This window comes from Mus caroli, unplaced genomic scaffold (genome assembly GCF_978045245.1).
Source record: "Mus caroli unplaced genomic scaffold, Mus_caroli_1 scaffold_18, whole genome shotgun sequence".
Lineage (NCBI taxonomy): Eukaryota > Metazoa > Chordata > Mammalia > Rodentia > Muridae > Mus > Mus caroli.
The window spans coordinates 28,691,849-28,709,762 of record NW_028227273.1 but is presented as its reverse complement, the minus strand read 5'-3'; the positions used below and the strand labels follow the sequence as shown (position 1 = coordinate 28,709,762).

At 46.8% G+C, this 17,914-nt stretch overlaps 2 long non-coding RNA genes across 4 annotated transcripts in view; both read left to right on the top strand.

Moving 5' to 3' along the window:
- The first annotated feature begins 229 nt into the window (after window positions 1-229).
- Window positions 230-17,914, top strand: part of LOC115029708 (uncharacterized) — a 29,879-nt gene continuing 12,194 nt past the window's right edge. The window contains exon 1 of the long non-coding RNA XR_003835257.2: window positions 230-314. This is a non-coding gene — a long non-coding RNA (uncharacterized LOC115029708). The remainder of the gene's footprint in view (window positions 315-17,914) is intronic.
- LOC115029709 (uncharacterized) lies at window positions 9,478-14,598 on the top strand. Of its 3 annotated transcripts, XR_015045898.1 has the most exons (4): window positions 9,478-9,634; window positions 11,093-12,700; window positions 12,809-12,971; window positions 13,553-14,598. It is a non-coding gene; the product is annotated as an uncharacterized LOC115029709 (long non-coding RNA). The 3 variants fall into 3 exon arrangements; XR_015045897.1 differs by having other exon boundaries at window positions 11,093-12,971; XR_015045899.1 differs by having other exon boundaries at window positions 11,093-12,975.

Genomic DNA, 17,914 nt, shown 5'->3' with positions numbered 1-17,914 from the left:
CCCCACCTCCTGTTCCTGCCCTGGGGCCCTTGCTCTTTCTCTGTCTCCTCCCTCCTCTCCCTCCTCCTTCCTCGACTGCTGCTGTCAGGAAGAGAACTGAGACTGGAATCTTTTTTTTTCTATCCCGAGGGCACTTGCTTTGAAAAACTTTTTTTTTTTTTCTCCTGCTGCCCTGAATCCAAATGTCCTTTGCTTCTTGTAAAAACTCTGGTTAGTCTCAGTGGTGCTGATGGAAGAGATCAGAAATCTCCAGGAATCATGATGTTAGCGGTTCCCTCTTTCTGAGTGTGGGAGGTCCTGCAGCCAAAGCTCAGGTGAGTACCGGTGTGTGTGTGTGTGTGTGTGTGTGTGTGTGTGTGTGTGTGTGTGTGTGATGTCAGCTTCCTGGGCGTCAGTCTGAGCACATAGGTTAATCTCTCGCCATCCTGTGGCAAACTGCTGAGGCAGGCACTCCTTACTTTTAATGTGAAAGGAAGCAAAGATCACTAGGAGTGCAAGCTGGGTTCAATATGGTCCCAACGCTGGCAGCTGCAGCCGCTCCCACCAGGGCTCCGTAACATTGCGAGGTCTCATGCGAGGAACTCCCTGTTTCTCCCATGTGCATAATTATTCCCTCTATCCATATTGCTGGCACTAAAATCTTCTCCACACCATTTCTCATAAACCTCACGAGCAGTTCGTGAGTTTGGGAAACTGGGATATTTCACAACTCACTTCTCTGAGATTCCGAGATGTCGGTGTCCCTTCTGATGTTACAAGGCAGTTGGAGGAAGAATTGGGTCCAGAACTCAGTTTTTTTTTTTTTTTTTTTTTTCGGACCCTGCTTGATCTGGCCTTTCTCACTCCCAACCACCCTGGCTCGATGAGGGCCCGGCTCCCCTGGCTAGGTTTCAAGTGCTGCGGCACGCACAGTTAGGTACTTAATAAATCCGTTGTAAAGCTCGTGTTTCCTGAAGCTAAAGTAATGGCCCATGTAAACAGTATAAAAGTAACTGAACCAAAGCAACAAAACAAAATATATATATATATATATATATATATATATATATATATATAAAACGCAAAGCCATCAGAGGCTTGAGGGTATCATGTGAGACAAGAGGAAGTGGTGGGGAAGAGGTGCGTCCCAAGTCCCAAAGACCAAAGCAGACTCGGTGGGAAAGAGGGGGAAACGTGTTTAAATGGGTTCGCTTCTCTCTGCAAATAAATTATCTCCTTTATTCCTTGGATGAAACCTGTGAAGGGTTGGTAACCTCTCCCTGAGATCCATGAGGGCCCTCCCCTCCCCTCCCCTCCCGTCCCCTCCCCTCCCCTCCCCTCCCCTCCCCTCCCCTCCCCTCCCCTCCCCTTTCTTCCTAACACCATTCAACTACTGATCTTTTGACTCTGAGTACGGACTCGTTTGCCACTGGCTTTTTTCCACTTGGCCGCGGAAGCACTCTGCCGCAGCTATACCCTAGCCCAAGATGGAATTCCTCCCAGGACAGAACCCAGATTCTTCTCCAGACCACTAAGTAGCAGCAGGTCCTTAAGTTCTACCTATAGTGTTCTTTCATAGCAAACACGACCAGTGTCCTGGTGTGTCTCCCTTTGACAGTCGGTTCTAGAGAGACATGGAAACACAGGTCACAGGTACGAATCATGTGACACTCTTCCTGTGCCTTGGTTTTGCCACAAAATTGCCATGCACGTATGGTTGATCGTCTTGAAGACTAAATGAGATGTATATCATGTTCTCAGCACAGTTGTTAGGAACCTTTGTGCAAATCTGACCATTGTGTTATTATACCAGACAGAACTGGTTTCCCCTCAGTTTCCTAGAAACACAGTCTACTAAGCGTTGGTTTTCCAGGGTGACATAAGTGACTTTCTTGTTTTGGGTGACCCCTCACACTAAGAAGGTGACTTAGATAGGAGGCTGTCATATTGGGAGGATGGGCTGTGGTTAAAGAGTGGGCTTCAAGGCACATGCTAACAGCCCCCTCCCATCCTTAGGAGACACACTGTCAGGAGACTGAATTTTCATATCACCAATGACTTCAATTGTGCTAACTAGTGAGACCCGGCAAAACTTGTGGGCCCCTTAATTGTCACCCCCAGTATCACTGAACACACCAGTGTGTCAGGGGAATGATGTGTGCTAGTTCTATGGGGAGAAGCTTTGGAGCCTCCCCAGGCCTTCTCCTGGGGTCTCCTTGACCATACCCTTATGGTAAACCTGAAGTCCTGATCCTAACTGTAGCAGCAACCCTGCGCATGCGCCTGCGTCATCCTGGTGAGGTAATCACACAAAGGGTCATGCAGCCCCACCCTCGTGCGCTTGTCTTATTTGCTTATTGCCGTGGAGTTTCACCATTGAGTCCAGACGGCTCCTCGACACAGGGATCACACACGTGACCACTGTATCCTGTCGTCCCACACTGTGATGCCGAGGTGCCGCTCCTTTCACAAGCCTTGTCTGTTCATTCTGTCCTGTTGCTGCCTTGCTATGAAGCACATGGACTCTCAGAAGCCAGCCTCCCTCCCTGTATGCTCTTTGCCTCACTTCCCGTTGCCATAGAGCCTCAGCAGCACTCTGTCCCCTGTTGCACCTCAGAGCCTTCCATGCCGCTGTCTCCTGCTCCTATGCCAACTCTTTTTATCTTTTCTCTCCAAATTCTGTCCGGCACGTAGGTTGTTTGTTCCCTGAAGGTTGTGCCGAGAGTTCCTCCAGAGTGTCCCCATGATTCATAGCAGCGGAGCAGTTCCTCTTCCAGGTTTCTCTTGGAGGAGAAGTTGCAGAATGAACTTGCGGGAAGGAACCAAGGTCAAGTTGCCTGTGGGTCTCTGTCACAGCGTGGCTTCCCGCGGAGGCGATCGCGCTGCTAAACACTCACAGAAAGCACGGTCTACGCCCTGACCTGTTAAGTCAGTGAGTCTTAGGGCCTGGGGTAGGGCTGGTATGGAGTTCTTTGACACGGAGCAGAGCAGCGCAGATGACAGAGTGGTCCAAGCAGTCCTCAGGACGGAGGCATAGCTCAGGTGTGAAGTGGGCCACACACTCACACGCTTATGCACGCACACCATCCTTAGGTATATCCACACATGCCATCTATCTGACCTGAGCCTCTCGGTCTTACCTGCACCTTCCTTTTGCACCTGTTTGATGACATCGCTCTGTGACAAAAACCAGAGGGATGGCCTCTCCCAAAGACTTCACAGTTGTCTCCTCAGACAGTTAAATATTACCTTTTAGATCCCACCTTATAAAGCCCACCCTCCCTCCCATTCTTCCTCCCTCCCTCCCTTTCTGCATGTATAGGTATAGGTGTTGTATGTGCATGCATGTAAGTGCCTTTGCATACGTATGGATGCAGATGCGTATGTATCTCTGTGTAGTGCACACATGTATGTATACATGCATATAAAAGCCAGAGGTCTTAATTAATTAATTAATTAATTTTTCTTCCTTCTATTTATGGAGGCATGGATCTCTCACGGATCCTAGAACTTGTAGATATGGCTAGTTTAGCTAGCCAGCTTGCCCCACCTCACCAGTGCTGGGATCACAGGAGCAGGGGTCTCACCTGCCTGGCTTTTATGAGTGTCTAGGATCTGAACTTAGGCTTCGTCCTTGTGCAGAACTTTATTCTCCAGTCTGTGGATATGCCCCCGACCTTCAGCCTTTTCTTACCTTTGCTTTTAAGTTAGCAGGGCTCACTGGGCATAACTATTGAGACAGGAGTCCAAACCCATAAAACAAACTCCCCCACTTTCCAATAACCAGACCCTAACTGCTTGGTGCCTCATAGAATTAAAGCCTTGCTCCCAACGCCCTGGTGCCTTAGCGAGGAAGAGCGAGCACTGCCTGACAAGATCCCCAGCTGTCACCTTTCCCCTCTTCAAACAAGGACCCCACTCAAATGGCCCTGGAGGTCAGGTCCAATGACAAAGCCAGGAAATGTCCCCTGAATACCATAAAAGGACTCCATTTTTCTCCCAAGATTACAATTTTTTCTCCTGAGAATATACCGCCTATTTCTACCATGTCTGTTCCTCTATAGAACTTCTCCATCAAAAGCACCTAGAGCTTGCTCTTCCGGACACGCCCAGAACTTTTGAGTGAGCAAGCTTCCCCATGTCCGGCACATCTCAGCCCCGCTGTGCTTTCTCAGCTCCGGTTGTCTGGGTTACGTTTTAAAGGCTGTCTGTCTCCGCTTTAGCTGTGTGACCTCAGATGGCTTCACAGAGAACCGGCCCTCTCAAACAGGGATTATAATAGAGTCTTCTGCAGAAATCATTTGAAGATTAAACAAGGAAGTCTGCATAGGCACTGGATCAGGAGCCTGGCACCGAGTAAGCATTTGAAAATGTCACGAAGAAATAGCCATCAAACATGCAAAGGTCCCCAGAGTGGCTGATTGGGTTTTGAAGCCTGACATCTAGAGAGTGTGTCACACTCAACAGCCATCTGCTGAGTCATTTTGGAGACGGAGCAGGGTGACCTGCCTCACCCTGGAGCACTGGGCAGTGTTAAGATCTGTACACTGCAGGCAGAGTTAAAGATAGTCTTATTGTGAGCCCTCTTGATATTATTTTCCTCTAAGGAAGCAAATCACAGGGAGCAGGGAATGGGGCGATTTGGCTCCCTAATTGATACCCATTGAACTGTCCCTGGCTATCCTGGCTCCCTTGAGCAAAAGGACTTGGGTTAAACTACCAGCTGGACCACTTTTATGACAGTAGCAGGCATCCTGCCCACTCTATGGTCAGCCTCACATCTTCTTCCTTTAAGGATTTCCACCTGTCTCTTTACACAGGTCAAAGCCACAGGACCTTTTCACAGTTTGGGGAATTCCTGTAATGAATTTTGGCATCTGAGATTACTCTTGGGAATCCCTGATAGTGGAGATCCAAGGGTCTGTTGCTCTGCAATACTGAAGAAAGGCCTGGCTTCTGGTCTGTGCCTATTGTGGGGAGCACCTACTCCCTTATTTGGCGGGGGCCCCTTCCTCCCTTCTGTGGCTTGGCTCCAACGTCAGGACAGGAATAGAGAAGCAAGCCTGTTGGAGTGACTTTTTCCAAGAAAGGTTATTTTTTCAAAAGGCAGGGAAGAGAGCTGTAACATACAGGAAACCTGACTTTCTCCTGGACTCTTTGGTTTTCTTTAGGAAGTAGACTAAACTGAATCTGGAGAACATCTCCATCTGAGTGTTGAGTCAAAGCCTAATGTGGGTTGCAGTTGGTATTTAGCTCCCTGCCCTGTTGGAGAAGCCTGGTTCAGTTAGATACCCTTGGGCAATTCACTGCAAGATGCTCATAAGAATGGACCTGCATCTCTGAGCCACACGTGTTTATCCTGCACATACAAGGCTCTTCAGAGTCTGAAACAAAACAGGCTAAGGTGTATTCAGCCATGAGCATGTTCAGGCATTTCTTGGAGTGAGGACTAAGGATTTCTTGGCCACGAGAAAGGGACTAAGGATTGGGAAAAGGTTGGAAAGTCCAAAGGCTTGAGGAGAGGACAAGAGAAGAAGCTGAGAACTTCTGAGAGAGTTTGTAAACCAGCCTACCACAAGCTTGAAGATTTCAATTCAGACACATTCAACAAGAGCAATCCATTTTTGTTGTTGTTATATTTTATTTATCCATTGTTTAGTTCTTTTGTTTGGGAGGGAGTCATGTAGCCATGTGTCTTAGTTAGGGTTTTACTGCTGTGAACAGACACCATGACCAAGGCAACTCTTATAAAGGACAACATTTAATTGGGGCTGGCTCACAGATTCAGAGGTTCAGTCCATTATCATCAAGGTGAGAGCATGGCAGCATCCAGGCAGGCATGGTGCAGGAGGAGCTGAGAGTTCGACATCTTCATCTGAAGGCTGCTAGTGGAAGACTGGCTTCCAGGCAGCTAGGATGAGGATCTTAAAGCCCACACCCAGTGGCACACCTACTCCAACAGGGCCACACCTTCTAATCACGCCACTCCCTAGGCCGAGCATACACAAACCATCACAGCATGAGTGAGGCTGAGTTCCTCTTCTTCCAGCCTCTACCTCCCAGGTGCTGGGATTACAGATGTGAGCCACTATACCCAGCCTATTTCTGTTTTCTTGTTTGTTTGTTTGTAAACAATTTTCTTCTCTGGGAAAAAATAGTTCTCCTGTTTATTCTCATTCCCTTTAAGAGATACACAGTTTTCCCAACTGCCCATTTTTAAATGTGACTCCAGTGCCCTGGGAAGATGCCCCTGAGGGACGTAACCCCATGCCAGGAAGTTTGGTAAGGTAGAACAGGTAGAGACCCGGAGACTCAGTGGGCACACACCTGAGGCTTAGGTGACTTCCAGCTGGCTCCCTGTCAGACTCCTGACTTGGAACACATGCTATGTTTCTCACAGGAAAGAACCTTGTCTATGGTCACATAGGCTAAAACAGTGTTCTCCATGCTAATGAGGTACCTAGAGGCCTGGAGGGCTTAGCCAATAAGCTTCCCTTCCTAGACATTGCTCCCTGCAAAAGGTATTTCACCTCAGGCCCACCCTGAGAAGTGGGTATGGTATGGTACCTCATGCATCCATTTTCTGCCATGAACAACCAATAAACTGTTTAGAGCCATGGACTGTCTGTTTCATCAGGATCCACCATGGGGAGCCATGAGGAAGACATTTGCCTACAGAGCCGCAGTTTAATTCTCCCGTAGAAGGCCTCTCTGCGCTCTCAGCCACAACTGCCACCAAGCCTGCTTCCACAAAGCTAAGGACAATCCCCCTATGAGATAAACCAGAGCTCCCCTTCCCAGTCACCTACCCTGCCCCCTGGCCCCAGACTAGATGCTGTCCTGAGCCCTCAGCCCATGACACCATTCTCAGCTTTCTCCACTCCCAGCGGCATCTTGATGTCCAAGAGTCTGGGAACCCCGCAGCCTGGCCTCATCGCTGAACAGAGGACCCCCAAACCAGCTCTGGCTTCCCCACCCCCAAGAGCACAAAATCCTTGCGTTCCAGCCCCACAAGAGGCCGTGCCCAGCTGTGGAGCAGACATGGACCAACATGGCCCCGCTCCCTAACTGACCTTTGTCCATCCTTACCACCCTAGCTTAGCTAATGATTTCTCTTATAACCCCCTCAACTTCCCAGTCCCCTGTGAAGTGCCCGTCTGTGCTGAGCGGGACCTCTTCTCTGTAAAGTTTCAGGATCTATAAGTTACTCAGAACTTCTGGCATGGCGGTGAGGCGCTGTAGGGTGCCTGGGCAGTCTGGGGTTGACCGCGTGGTCTCTCCGTTCTCTGGAGTTGTTTTTCAGCTTCTCCAAGGCCAGATATTTGAGGGCTTTAGTTTCTGACAGAGGAACCTGGTTTATCCTCAGTACTTGCAGCAAGGATCAGGGTAGTAAGACATCAGTCCAGCCTTGAGGGCACCGTTGATGGTATGGATCCTGGCTGATGCTTTACTTCCGGCTGTGCTCTATGGCAACTTTCCCACCCCTGTGGGCCTCAAGGTTCAGACTCAGCCTCGCAGAGGTTGTTTAACCAGCCACACCAAGCTGCATACAACAAGACAAACATAACAAACACTAAGTGTTGCTCCCTTTCCCCTCCCCGTTCCTCCTAGCCTCTCTGCAGCTTGCCTGTTCTTTCTTCCTTCTTCTGACCCACCTTCCCATCTCCTTACCCATCCATACACCCACTTACCATCTTCTGACTTTCCTATCTCTCCCCTACTGCGTCTTTCTCTGCTGAACCTTATAAACCATCCTCGTGGCCCTCTTGGCTCTCCATGCTTCCCCCTCACAACCCTTACAACACCTTCCACTATATCCTGCAATTGTCAAATACCCCACATCTCTTCAGCCTTCCCTTAGATCACTGCCCTACTTATGGTAATTCTCTGTCTCTGCCTCTCATTCTCTCTCTCCACATATATATGTGTGTGTGTATGTGTACATATAATATGTGTATGTGTGTCTATGTATGTATATATGTATGTCTGTATGTATCTGTCTGTGTGTCTATGTGCATGTTTGTGTGTATGCGTGTTTGTTTTTTATGATAGGGCAGTTTTTTTTAAAAGATTTATTTATTTATATGTAAGTACACTGTAGCTGTCTCAGACACACCAGAAGAGGGTGTCAGATCTCATTACGGATGGTTGTGAGCCACCATGTGGTTGCTGGGATTTGAACTCAGAACCTTTGGAAGAGCAGTCAGTGCTCTTACCCACTGAGCCATCTCGCCAGCCCGATAGGGCAGTTTTTATATCATCCTGGCAGTTCTTCAGAAAATTGGGAATCAATCTACCTAAAGACCAAGCTATACCACTCCTGGACATATACACAAAAGATGCTTGCCTATACCAAAAGGACACGTGCTCCACTACCTGCATAGCAGCTTTATTCATAGTATGTAAAAGCTGGAAACAACCCAAATGTCCCTAAACCAAAGAATGATTAGAAAATGTGTTTCATTTACACAATGGAATACTACTTAACTATTAAAGGCAAGGACTGGATGAGTTTTGCAGGCAGATGGATGGAACTAGAAAATATCATCCTGGGGGCTGGTGAGATGGCTCAGCAGGTAAGATGCAGCCCAGGTTGGCCTCAAATTGCTTTGTAGTGGAGGGTGACTGGATATATATATATATATATATATATATATATATATATATATATAAGCTGATATATATATATATATAAAATAGTGTCTGTGTGTATGTATGTATGTATGTATGTATGTATGTATGTATGTTTATGTCTGTGTGTCTTTGTGCATGTGTGTATTTGCTTTTCCTTTTTAAGATAGGTGTGGTGTAGCCCAGGCTCACCTCAAATTGCTTTGTAGTATAGAGTGACTTTTAAATTCTCATCTTTCCAGCCCACCTGGGTTACAGGCAGGCGCCCCCTGACAATCCTCCATAAATATTTGATGCATGAAAAGCAGAGTGTATTTTGTTTCTACAGAAACACTTTCCCTATGTGCAGCAGGAATCTGCTTTCATGATCGGGAGCTGGATGACAGACCCGTTCCTTGAGCACACATGAGATGGAGAGACGTACAGCAAACACACGGGAAGTTTCTGTTGTGCTGGAACCTCATGCATAAATCATCTCCATGTTTTTACCGTTAGGCAAGCAAGTGCACACGGGCATTGTGGCCTGCCCCATCCTCCCTCCCCATGCCCCCCATTTCTTAAGTACATTACAATGGACAAATGTAGACAGCAGAGCTGAAGTGTTGGGGATTTTGGACTCAAGTGCGGCCCCAGGTAACTTCTAATCTCAGCTTATCTTTCTGCATTTCTAAATGGCTTAAAGGTCCCTGGTTCTTCCACCAGGATGCTTGTATCACTGTCCTGACTTTTTCAGTCTGTCAACTGTAGGGGCGGCGCTGATGTTATGGTCCTGTTCCCCAGTTGGTTCTTGATCTGTCAGTAAAGAAGCCATGGACCAATTGCTGGGAGGAAGGAGTAGGTGGGACTTCCAGTTTCCTGGAGGGAAAGAGACAGATGCAAGGGAGGAGAGGAGAGTTCGCCAGGCTTCTGACGGAGAAAAGTTGACCATGAAAGAACCTAGTGGGGAAACCCCCACCCAACTCCCGATTCAGCGTGCACCCAAGAATCACGAATAGAACACAACGCCTTGATGTAACAACACGAGGTATTTTAATGGCGGAGCTCCGGGTCGAAACGTATCTCACACAGGAGACAGTGGATTCGACCACGAGGCTTGGAAGCTAGGGGTTTTTATAGAAAAGGAGTGGGGCTGGGGGAGGAATTGGCGCGGTTTCACATGATTGGTCCATTTAAACATCAGCAGCCTGAGGTCAGAGGGGTGGGAGATAGGGAAGCGATGGGCCTGCCCAGGCATGTCCTGGTCTGTTCTGCTATGTTCTCAGCCCCAGGTTTCAAAGCTCACAAACAACTCTTTGGGCTATTTGACATACATTACATGAATCACAGGTCTCAAGTTTTATTTCCTTTCAACCAGACATGTGAGGTCTCAGGCGGAGCGGTAGCCTGTGGTCACTCCTACAGGCAGGCGGCCAGGGATGTAAATGAAGAACTAAAGTTAGGGCGAGTTGGAGGTCAGGAGCTAAGAATATTGCTAAGGGAACGTTTCTCCAGGTGGGAGATAGTAGTGCTCAGCAATTGTGTCAGAAGGCAAGTTGAAAAGGAACAAGTGTCTGTGTGTGTGTGTGTGTGTGTGTGTGTGTGTGTGTCTTTTATCCATGGATTCAAGGGAAGCTGGGTGGGGTCGGTAGCACAACCTGTTCCAGAGCTTAGGCGGGGTAGCAAAGCTACAGACAACAGTCACCTTTGCCCATTTCATGAGCATGCAGTAAAGTAATACATTGTGAAAGAAGTGTTTTTGTGTTCATATATAAAGAAGAGAGTTAAAGGCCATGTCTGAACTCCTGTTCCTTTTAGCTTTCCTTTTAAAGTATGTGTTTGTTTAGAGTATATAAACAAATAATGCTCCACATTATATAATATAAATGCTCCACACTTAGCATTCATGTGGAGGCCAGAGGACAGCCCAGGAAACTCGAGGATCCTGGATCCTGCTATCTGTAGGATCCAGGGAACAAACTCAGGGCACCAAGCCTTAACATACATGTACCTCCACCTACTGAGCAACCTCACCAGCCAGATTTCCTTTTTATTTTTTATTTTTTTATTTTTTATTTTTATTTTATTTTTTTAAAGATTTATTTATTTATTTATTATATGTAAGTACACTGTAGCTGTCTTCAGACACTCCAGAAGAGGGCGCCAGATCTCGTTGCGGATGGTTGTGAGCCACCATGTGGTTGCTGGGATTTGAACTCTGGACCTTCGGAAGAGCAGTTGGGTGCTCTTACCCACTGAGCCATCTCACCAGCCCCCAGATTTCCTTTTTAATAATGTGGGAAAATAGGGCACACCACTGACTATGCTAAGGTAAGTGTGGCATTGATGGGCTATAAGTTCCTTCATACCATTGTGCCAGCATTGCCACTGGGCAAATCTTACATTTCATATCTCTATTTATTGTTGCCTGTGTGAGAGCATGTGCATTTGGCGCATCTGTGCATGTCAGAAGACTGCTCAGTCCTCTCCTGATTCCATGTTATAGAATCTCAGAATCATCCTTATGTTCCTGGACCTGCATGCAGGCGCATCTACCTGATGAGCCGTCTTGCTCATCAGATGCTGGAAGAGTGAACCTCAGATCAAATCTAGATGCTCTATTCTCAGGACCGATGTTACCAATCAGAATCCAAGCTACAGGTGAATCTTCAATGGCAGTTCTTTGAACACTTGGATGTTGCAAGGACTGGCCTTGACTGTGAACATCCAACGGTCGGTGGGGAAACACTCATTTGTGGTAAAACTGCTCAGAGGCCAAGGGATGGTCACATGTTTGAAATGTCTGTCACAGGCTGTGAACAGTTACACATTCCCTGCCGAAGGGGACCCGTGACGTGATGTGTCGTCCCTCTGGGTTACAGCTGAGTCAGGACCGTCTCTCCCCGCCACCCCCTCCCCAACAGAGGCACCCAATTCCAGATACCTTTCCCAATATGAAAATAAACTGTTACCGAAGGGAAAAAAAAAAAGAAATGTCTGTCACAAAGCCTGTGAAAGACCCTGGCTGAGAGTCAGCTGGGCCTTAAACTTTCTTCCAAAGAAAGGGTGTCATCATAGCATGATCTAGGAGATTAGACGGGTACCTTTGGCCAGGATTTCTTGAGGTAGAGATAAAGCTTATCTTGCAGTGCATTGCTATGAGAAAGTGAATTCATTTCAGCCAAAAATTTGAGGCACGGGCTCTCAAAGAGACTTTTCACATTGCTCCCAGTATGAAATCCCATCTAATAGATCCAGCTTATGTCTTAAAATGTTGGGATTTGGAGTGGGGAGGCATTTTTGTGCATTGCAGAGACAAATCAAGGAGCCCCATGGAATCCCATCCTAGCACACGTTCCAGCCAGTGCCGGAGCCAAAACGAGTCAGAATTTTGGATGAGGCGAAGGTGGGAATGACGGCAGTAAGTGGGTACTTCCATCCCTTCTCCTACTGCTCACAGTCTCTGGCCAAATATTCTGCAGGGTAAGAAACAAGGTCTCCCAGGAGGTCACTGGGGAGATGGCACCATACAGTGAGGCCAAGCTGGCCCTACTGAGAAGACATCACAAGGCACATACGGTGCTCATTCCTACAAATGTCACTCCAGATTTCAAAAAAAGAAAAAAAAAATGAAATGACAGGCATTTTAAATATTTATACCCAAATCAATAACGAATGTGGGTTCATGCGTGGGCTATAGTGCCACACAGAGGGAGTCAGAGTATCTTCCATAGTCCGCTGGTATTAGCCTTGTTCTGACTGGTAGGGAGTCAGGGATCTGGTGGATTGTCACAGAAGGACATTATGCCTTTGAGGTCACTAATGGAGCAGTGCAGATTGAGAGGTCTTCCTTAGTCAGAGTTATTCTAATTTGTTTTATGAGAGGGATGGGTATGCTACCATATGCCCATAGTGGTCAAAGGGCAGCCTGGAGTATTCGCCTTTACCTTCCACCTTGTTTGAAACAGAGCATCTTGATCTCCACTTCATATGCCAGGCTGGTAGTCCTGGGTTCTATAAGAAAGCAAGCTGAGCAAGCCAGGGGAAGCAAGCCAGTAAGCAGCATCCCTCCATGGCCTCTGCATCAGCTCCTGCCTCCAAGTTCCTGTCCTGTGTGAGTTCCTGCCCTGACTCCCTTTGGTGGTGAACAACAATGTGAAAGTGTAAGCTGAATAAACCCTTTCCTCCCCAACTTGTTTCCTGGTCATAATATTTTGTGCAGGAATAGAAACCCTGACGAAGACACTAGTCTCATTCTTGGGAGTTCCACAACATAATCGCAGTCTAGTTCTCCAAGTGCCTACCTCCTAGGACCATCTAAGGAGAGTCAAGACTTCAACATTTGAATTTAGAGGAAAGAATGCAAAGGCTCTGGCCACAGCATGGTGGGTAAGGGTTGAGATATAAATTGAAGCCTGTATTCTCCTTCCTTGGTGGCATCTCTCTTATCCATCCCACACAGTGTGACCTCTGTGTTTAGGAAAGGCCAGTAAGGGTTAGAGCTATCTGACCCTGTGGTCCAGTGGGCTTTGATGGCCTGCTCAGAGCAACAGGTTTTCACAGTAAAAAGTCCCAGATCTCCAAGTAGTTTCCTTATTAAAAAGCCTTGGAGTAAGGGTGGGCTGTACTTGGTCATGAAGCCTGCTCATACCACTGATCTCTGTAAAGAAATTAAAGGAACAGTCAGACAGAATTCGAACAACCACTCTGGTATGTAATGATTAAAAGTGTGATTCTGATCTCAACTAGCTTTTTTGGGATGAGAAGCTGGATTCCGAGGAGCCTCCCTTTTCTTGGCTCTGCTTGACGCCTTAGATTTTTCTGTAATAGATTTGGCTGGATAAAGTTGCAGCATTGCCCGTTAGAGTGGCTGGGAGTGGGTCCCTTTGCAAAGTAAATTCTCTCTTTCTTAGGCTTTGTGATAACAAAGAATGTTACAAAGAATGGACACACTTTTTTCTTGTAGATGGAGATACTAGGTCCCTTCAGGTTCTTCTAGAACCACGTCTACCATGGGCAGCCATTGATTGATAAGGACAGCATTCAACTCGTCTGGGACTCTGGCTTTCAAATCTCAGTCTGGAAAATGAACGCAATCATTTTCAGAATTTCCTGGTTTGATCGGCCCCCGACAGGTCTCTGATGGAAGAGCCAGGGAGTTAATCCCACGGGGGATTAGCAAAAGGTTTGGGATCATTTAGATAAAGAGATATGATGTGCTGGCTAACTTCCCCTTCTCTGGATGAACATCTGTCATGTCATGTTCCATTTGGCACCTGCTCCTGTCTGTGATCAAATATTCTATAATTTCTCAGAGCAGCAGAACGGCCACCCTTGGTTCTCTGGGGCTTGGAAGGTGACACAACACAGGTGGAGAAAGGAAATAATAACGCATTTGATGTCAGCAGGGCCAGCTCCTCGAGGTTTGATCTTAGTCACAGGGCCAGCCAAAGCCTCCTCTCAAGGACAAAGAAATCCTAAGGAGTGAGCCACTTACAGCTACTTGGAGGAAGAGGCTCTGAAAAGGACAGTCACCCATGCCCAAGGACTTCAGCACTGGGACATTGGTCTGCTGCTGCTGCTGCCGCCGTGGCTCTAGCTACGCATGGCTGATTTTGCCATGAAATCGTGGGAACGTCCTGCTCAAAGATGGAGGAATTTCACAAACCACATCTATGACTTTTTCTTTTGGGTCAGATCTAGGCTGTTTTGCTTCCATCAATTTAATAACTTAACAGAAAATAAAAAAGAATTAAAAAAAAAAGGCTCAGCGCAGTGGTACGTGTCTGTAATCTCAAGAGTCAGGAGGTAGAGACCTGCAGACTTTGAGTTCAAGGTTAGCCTGAGCTAAGTATTGAGTTTCAGGGCAGCCTGGACTACATAGAGAGACACTTCTTGCAAAACAAACAAATGAACAAATGAACGGAAGCCCTACCAATTATTTAGCACTATACAGATACCACAATCTGCTACCTGAGTTCTAGGTCACTCTCAACACTTCTTGGATAAAATGAACCCAAACTAGACACTTGATTTTTTTCCCAGTCTTGAGTAAATCTTTAGAAATACACTGAACCAACGAGAAAGCAGCTTGACTTACTGTGGGGTTCAGATTCAACAGTGTTTGAACATATGCTCTAGGGAATTTGCAAATGCCAGTTTTCACTACAGAAGTGTTGTTCAGGTTACAAAATGATGGTTTTTGTGTTTGTTTGATTTAGTACTGTGACTTACAGGCAAAGCCCTCTGCTGGGAGAAGGTTGGGCAAGAGGGCTTGCAAGGCAGAACTGCAGGTCTCAAAGAACAAAAGACAACGGACCCCAAAGTCTGGAGAATAGTGTGCATTCAAAGGCCCTAGTGCTGAGTTACTGGTTGCTTGGGAAGACCGTGAGAATCCAGTGCAGCCAGGAGCAGGGGTAGAGGAGAGCCAGCTGTCCCTGGGCAGGGGAGAGAAGGGGAGGGAGGAGAGGGGTTCAGCCAGTTTGCAGGTAGCTCCCAGGACCTCTGCTACAATCACCATTAAAAGATGAATAGGAAGGGAGAGAGAGCAAGTGGACAAGAGAAGCAGGGAAATATTTTCAAGTCAGAAGCATTTTTATGTGACTGATCCCATCCCCACTGCGAAGCAGGAGTTGGCTCTATCCTGTCCTCATTTTGATTTTTGCTGGTTCCTCCTGGGAATGATACTGACTGAGCCTCTCAGAGAACAACGGCTGGTACTGAAATGCTGAAGGAGAGACAAGCAAAGGCCCCTGTGGGGCGGGGTGGGGGTGGGGGAGAAAGATGCTGGGTGTGTTAGAAAGAACTGGCTACATTGGCTTTGCTGCTGTTTCTAAATTGTGTTTAAAAATAGTAGGAGATAAACCTGGAAGAATGAGTGAGAATCTTGTCTGAGAATGGCTGCCGATATCTCTCACAGACCTGGACTTTTGTCAACAGTCAATAGAAGGACGTTCATGGAATGCTGCGGTTTAAGAAGAAGATAGTCCTGGAGTAAATGAAAGTGTTTGTTTACGGATTAACACTTGCCAAAAAGTCTTGGCTGAGAAAAGAAGAAACACACAAGAACTACAACCCTACATGCTCCACTGTGTTCATAGCAGCCTTATTTACAATAGCCAGAAGCTGGAAAGAACCCAGATGTCCCTCAACAGAAGAATGGATGCAGAAAATGTGGTACATTTACACAATGGAGTACTACTCAGCTATTAAAAGGAACGAATTTATGAAATTCTTAGGCAAATGGATAGAACTAGAAAATACCATCCTGAGTGAGGTTACCCCATCGCAAAAGAACACACATGGTACACACTCACTGATAAGTGGATATTAGCCCCAAGGCTCCAATTAACCAAGATATAATTCACAGACCACATGAAGCTCAAGAAGAAGGAAGACCAAAGTGTGGGTGCTTTGGTCCTTCTTAGAAAGAGAACAAAATACTCACAGGAGCAAATATGGAGATAAAGTGTAGAGCAGAGACTGAAGGAAAGGCCATCCAGAGACTGCCCCATCTGGGGATTCATCCCATATACAGACACCAAACCCAGACACTATTGTGGATGCTAAGAAGTACATACTGAAAGGAGCCTGATATGGCTGTCTCCTGAGAGACCCTGCCAGAGTCTTACAAATATAGAGACGGATGCTAGCAGCCAACCATTGGACTGAGCACGGGGTCCTCAGTAGACGAGTTAGAGAAAGGACCGAAGGAGTTGAAGGGGTTTGCAACCCTCCAGGAAGAACAACAATATCAACCATCCAGTCCCCCAGGAGCTCCCAGAGACTAAGCCATCAACAAAGGAGTACACATGGCTCCAGCTGCATACGTTGCAGAGGATGGTCTTGTCAAGCATCAATGAGAGAATAGGTCCTTGATCCTATGAAGGCCCCAGTGTAGGGTAATTGAGGGTGGGGAAGTGGGAGTGGGTGGGTGGCTGGGTGGCTGGGTGGAGGAACACCCTCTAAGAAGCAGGGGGAGGGAGGATGAGTTGGGGGGTTCGGAAGGGAGAGAAACCGGGAAAGGGGATAACATTTGAAATGTAAATAAAGAAAATACCCAATAAGACCTACTTAAAGAAAGAAAGAAAGAAAGAAAGAAAGAAAGAAAGAAAGAAAGAAAGAAACTACAACCTGTTCCCATGTCACATGACCTAACAACCATGGCGAGGATTCACGAGCTCTGGGATGAGCCAATGAGTGGTAACAAAGCTGGAAAGTGTTGTGTAGACTGTGTTAGTATGATTTCAGTTTCTTGAGGATGTGACAGAGAGAGGAAGAGGGAGAGGGAGAGGGAGAGGGAGAGGGAGATTTGTCTCACCTTTTTGGAGGCTGAAAGGCCAAAGACAGCTGTAGCAGCTGTTGTTCAGGTCCTTCTGGGGGCATCTTCTCAGGGTGGACAGCACCCCAGCAGAAGTGCCTGTGAGGAGGATATTAGAGGCATGGGGTGGGGGGAAGCTGGCAGGCTTGCTGATTGAGAACCAAATCAAGGTCTCAGAAGAATGTAAAGTTAGCACAAAGGTGTCCTCCCAGGTTCAGGAGCAACCTGGGCTGCTCTGTCTCAAAACTCCAAGGGTCAGGAGTACAGCTCAGGATAGAGCATTTCCCTAGAAGGTACACAGTCCAGGGTTTGATTCCCAGTCCTGAAAGGAAGGAACACACCCCTTTTCCTGGGGAAGGGGGCACTCCTGAAGACCCAAACACTTCCCACTAAGCCCTAGGTCTTAGACCTCTCAGGGCTGAGCACCAGCAGGAGAAACAGATTTGTGAACCTGTGAGTGGTAACTAGACTTTCGGGGAGATATAAATAAATATGGGGTAGGAAGTAGGGCTTCTGCATAATTTGCATGCATTTGTGCAGGATTTGTATCTGAGACAGGAGTAGGATGCGGGAGAGGTTATGTCTGCTTATTTTAAACACTTATTATGTTATAAAGATATTTTAGGTCCCCAAGAAGACATTTAAAAATATGATCATAATAACAACAAATACATTCTCTCTAAACATTTATTTGACCAATGGTTGGCCAAACTGAATACAGTGATTCAAAAATGACCAACTTGGACAATGGAGAGTCTGTTAATGAAGCAAAGACGTACCTCCATTAAAAGGGCCAATCCTATCTAAGTACATCTTTCCTCCGCACGCCCAAACAGGCCCAGTGGGGTAGATATTCTGGACATCTCTAACACATTCACTGCAGACTGGAAAAGCAGTCCAAAGTCAGCCATGAACCGATATGAAATGTAATCAATTGAATTCATGCAAAGAATATAATGTTCTAAGTAAAACGAATAAGGTAGAGTCAACTAGAAACTCCTAAGGGGC